This window comes from Euphorbia lathyris, chromosome 5 (genome assembly GCF_963576675.1).
Source record: "Euphorbia lathyris chromosome 5, ddEupLath1.1, whole genome shotgun sequence".
Classification (NCBI taxonomy): Eukaryota; Viridiplantae; Streptophyta; class Magnoliopsida; order Malpighiales; family Euphorbiaceae; genus Euphorbia; species Euphorbia lathyris.
The window spans coordinates 65,760,826-65,766,092 of record NC_088914.1 but is presented as its reverse complement, the minus strand read 5'-3'; positions in this window follow the sequence as shown (position 1 = coordinate 65,766,092).

Here is a 5,267-nt window from a genome sequence, read left to right as displayed (position 1 = left end):
GAAGGATTGAGGTACAACATCCAAGACCGGATTGGAACGCAAATGGTGATTCGGGTGCAAGACGCCCGTAATTTAGCATTAAGGGCCGAGGCACAGTTGAGTTTGAGGGGACGTGAAGGCTATAGGAGAGCCGGGACTGAAGGTACTTATGGAGGGAGAGGAGCTCCCAAGGGGATTGATAAGGGCAAGGGTATTGCAAGTTCAAGCGATTCCAAGGCGCCAAGTGCGGGAAAGGCACCTAGTGGAGATGTGAGGCCTTTTAAGGCGACACAACCCCCTAGGGGCAACAACCCCTACGCAAGACCGGCTCCATTCAAATGTTTCCGATGCAATGAGCCAGGTCACCGTTCCAATGAGTGTCCCAAGAGGAGAAGTGCCAACATGGTTGAGCGGTATGAAGATGATGATGAGTATGATGATGAAGGGGATGTTTGTTGTGACCCAATTGATGATGATTATGAGGGAGAGTATGAAGGGGGGCAAGCCGTACATGTGGTAAGAAGACTCTTGATCTCGAGTAGAGTGGAGACGGACCAAAGACATCAATTGTTCTGAACTCGATGTCTAGTATAAGGGGTGAAATGTAATGTGATCATCGATAGTGGCAGCGAAGAGAACATCATTAGCGACACCGCGGCTAAGAGATTTGGGTTAGTGATTAAAGCACACCCTAGTCCGTATAGTGTGGGGTGGATCGAGAACGTAGGAGAGCTGAAAGTCACTCAAAGGTGTAGGGTACCTCTTGAGATAGGAGAATACCAGGATGAAGTCTATTGTGACGTTGTGGAGATGGACGCTGATGGGTAGCATACGGGGTAGAGCTTCTAAAACGATGAAATATATTATGATAAGTGCGTTATGACTATGGATGTGATCTTCCTAAATACTCTATCTCTACTAGACGCCACTACTTAGGGGCAAGTGTACCCCGTCGTATCAAGTAATAATCCGGTTAAGACCGGGTATCGAATCCACGGGATTTATAACTACAAGTATTAAACGACTCGGTTTTATATATTATCTAAGCGGTGAATACTTTGAGTTGATTCGGGGAACAACTACAAACTACTCCTAAATACGGGTGAGATAAATTTATATAACAAAACTCTACGAAATGATATGGATGGCAGTAAGTTATAAATATGACAAACAATGACTCCCAATATATATACGGTTAATGATTTACTCTTGCAATGATGACTACGTGTAGTGTGACCGACCCGTGAAGTACTTAGACTACGTGGTTCCTAGTCAAGGCGTGTCTAATGCTTGGGACCAGAAATTAGGGCCCGTAAGTTCCGTGGTTTGTCAATTCCTACGGTTTTCGGAGCGTCACTTCCGGTAAGGCAACACCTATATGAATCCCTAAAGATAGCCCGAATGGCGTCGGATATCGCGTTCTCCTACACAATAATCAATTACGAGTATCAAAACAAGTAGCAAACATCAACACATATATAGAAAAAGAGATTATTAATCATGAATTATAAATATGGAGAATGAAAATATGAAATACAACCAAGCCTAGTACATAGGAAGAGTACAAGCTAATTAGCAAGTGAAAAGGGAAGAATCCACCCTCGGAACTAGCTAACCGGACTCAAGGCCATCTCTTAGGACTTGGAGGTGGAGCTTTCGAGCTTGGTGAACGGAGATGGAATGGAACTTTGATGGAATGCCGGAATCAATAAACAAGCTCTCAAGGTGGAAGAGTTTTGCTATGAAAAATAAAATCTCAAACTATATAACAAGAACTTAAACTATAGTAACAATTGTATATCAAAAGCTTGGGGTGTTAAATGAGTGCTAGTCACTCCTATTTATACACATCAAGCTAGGGGCAGAGTTGTAATTTCATAAGATACAAGCATGGAGGAACATAATTTTCTGCAGATTTCCTATGACACGCCTCGCGTATGGTGGGGGACGCCCCGCGTATTTGCCCATACCATCAGAAATCTCCTGCATGTGGACCAAATCCAGATCTTGTTGTCTCAACCACGCCCCGCGTAGACTGGGATGCGCCTCGTGTGTTTGAGTTTCTGAGATTTTATTGCTTGAATTTGGTCTTTTACGCACCGCGTAGCTGAAGCACGCCTCGCGTAAATAAGTCTCTGAGTCTTTTAGGTCGAAGAACTTCCTTACACGCCCCGCATGTAAGGTGGGACACCCCACGTAGGAGCAGTTGACTCTGGGAGACCATGCAGTCTGACTTTCAGGATTAGGCTTATCATTTCTGACCTATGTCATACGCCTCGCGTGGAGGTTGATACGCCCCGCGTATCGGTGAGTAGATCCCACATGGTGCCTGTGGATTGAATAATTATTTCTGACCAAGTGTTCCACGCCCCGCGTGATGGGTGATACGCCCCGTGTATGTCGGTGGATTTTCGCTCCTTGCTCGTACCTGAAATACAATTCTCGAGAGCCGAGTTAGCTTGACGTTTTATTTTCTAAATTAATCAAAAATAAGGAAAATTAACCGAAAGTACGAAATTTATTTTTATTTCATTATTTTATTAAAACAGTCTATTTTTGCAATTAAACTTATTTATTTCATCTAAAATTAAACCGTAAATCACGCTAAAAGATAGGGACGAAACGCCCCTATCAAACCTCCTCGGACTTTAAAGTTTTACTTGTCCTCAAGTTAAAGAAATCGAAAGACAAGGGATTGAGATTGTTAAGAAACAAACCGTCGGTTGGTATTACCAAGTGCGTGATCCCAAAGCTAAAGTTTTACACAAAGTTTTCGGCAAGTACCTACGCAAACAAATGAGTGACCAAAACTTGTTTGAAACCTCCATGATTAAATTTAATAGGCAATATTAACGGAGGTTGATTATCTTTGAGAACCCGATAGTACCTCACCAAGGGATTTCACTCTTACGCTCAAATTTTGGTGGGTCGGTGTTTTTGCACTCTCCTTTGCACTTACTCGAAGTCACTTTGAGTTTGCATTTTCATTCGGGTTTTTCCTCCTATGTTATGGTCTAGGAAATATTAAAAATGAACCCGGAGGGGGGTTGTAACGTGGGTGGCTTTTTAGTGGTTAATTTTTGGAAACTCGAGTTCAAACACCATTTTGATGATCGCACCGTGTTTTTATTTTGGCCTTGGCGAGTTCGTAAAGTATAACTCAAAATTGCTCGGGTGGAGCTTGAGAATGCCTTTTGCTCTTTATTGTGTTTTTCTTTTTCTTTTTGTTTTGAGAGCGGCACAAAAACGATTTCGAAAGCTTATGGTGCTTACTTATCAAGGCCTTGGCTTATTTCGGGTAGTCTTGGTGCGATTTGATTCTGTTGGTATTTAAACAAGAGGAAAAAAGGTTAAATGTTAAAAGGGTATTAACAACAAAAAGTCGGTTAATAGGCTCGAGGGGGTTTCCTAGGGGTTGATGAAAAAGAGAAAAATAAGTTAAGAAAAGAATTAGCCTAAATGGGTTCGTTTTATCATCTATTGCCATTTTTACCAAAATAAGTGTACTTAACCCGGTATTAGGTGCAAACTCTATGAATTGAGTGAAGTCAAAGCTCTCGAAAAAATTGTGAAAGAAATAGAGTTCTCGTACGAACTCTTTTAGGCTCAAAGATATCTCACAAAATTTCGGGTTAAATTGTGTACGTTCAAGTTCTCGTTAAATTTTCAACTATCCCGTTTTTATTGCCTTTTTAAATTTCATTATAGAGATGACCTGTGGGTTAGGACTCAATGCTTTTGTTTAGTACGAACCTAGGCTTTGCATAAATTCTATAACTTCAGAATTAGGACTAAAATTTCTTACTAAAACCGATCCTTTGTGTTAACGTCTTTATATTTAAGAACAAATAACGGAACTTTAATTAATTTTCGAGGGGGGTAGTGTGTCGGAAAAATTTAAGAATCAATAAATTAGTTTAATTATTTTGTTGTTTATTTGATTTTTATTTTTGTTTTTGTTAGTGCAAAACAAACGGTGAGTGCGGGGTTGCACGGCCCTCCGCGTTATTAAAATGACGTCTATTCCAAGGACGTCGCAAAAGAAGAAAAACAAAAACAAAAATAAGGATGGAATATAAAAGGGACCCTTGAAGGTCAGGTCCTACGCGAGGCGTGCCCTGGGGGGCGCCCCGCGTAGGAGGTGCGTTTTAAGCCAATTTTGGCCAGAGACTTAGATACGCAGGGCGCACTAAGAGGGGCACCCCGTGTGTTCCGAGCTCTGGGCCAGTTATATAGGTAAAACGGTGGGCACGCGGGGCGTAAAATGGGGTACGCCCCGCGTGAAGATGATTTATTGATGCATAAACAGAGAAAAATGAACACGAAAAGATAAACAAAACGAAACATAAAGGGAAATCAGAAATATATTAAAATAAAAAAAGAAAGTACAATAGAAACACAAAAAGATAACAAAAACAACAAAAGAAACACATAAAACAAAACGAACTAAGAAAATAAACACGAAAAGAGAAAACACAAAACAAAGGAAAACAAAGAAAGGAGGACTAGGATGGAGGCGGAGGAGGATTGCCGTGGATGTTGAAATGTGTGAAGAAGGTGTTGAGATGGCCCAACCCGATTTTGCCACATTTTCGGGTGGGCATGTGGTGGAGTTGGACGGCCACGAGGTAGGAAAGGTCGTAGGTGAGGCCGTTTGCACAACAATAAAGGGCCAAAAGCTCGTGCTTATTGACCTTGGTGGACTCGGACTTCCCCGAGAAGTAGAAGGAGATGAAGCGATGGAGAAGTTGGAGGATTGGATCGTGGATGCAGGCCGGGCGGAGGTTGGAGATATCATAATCGTCGGACCCGGTGATGGAGGTCCAAAAATCACGAGGGGAGACACCCTCGGAGCCATTGTGTGTCAATGGAGAAAGGGTGGTTGTGAAGGCGGAAGTTGAAGAGGGCGGCTCTGGGAACATTATTGGATTCTAGGGTGGTGTAGAACTCCACGACCAATGAAGAATAAACGTGGTAGTATGCCCGATAGTGATCAAGCCAATTTAGAGAACGGAGGCGGTCCTTGAAGGCACCTCCAACATTGTAGCGATCAAGAACACTACGTTCGATTTATGGGAGTTCCATTACGTGGGCAGTGGAGAGTGTTTGGTAGGATTGGGCTTCTTCTTCGGTGAGAAGATGGAAAGGAGCCCGATATTGGCGGGTTAGTGGTGGTGTTTCTTCTTGTTCGGGGGGTGGTGGTGATTGGCGTGGTTGGGAACGAGAAGTACGGGCCCGAGTGGACCGCGGGGGGCGCATGTCGGCAACATGTTTTCGTCTTGCCATGG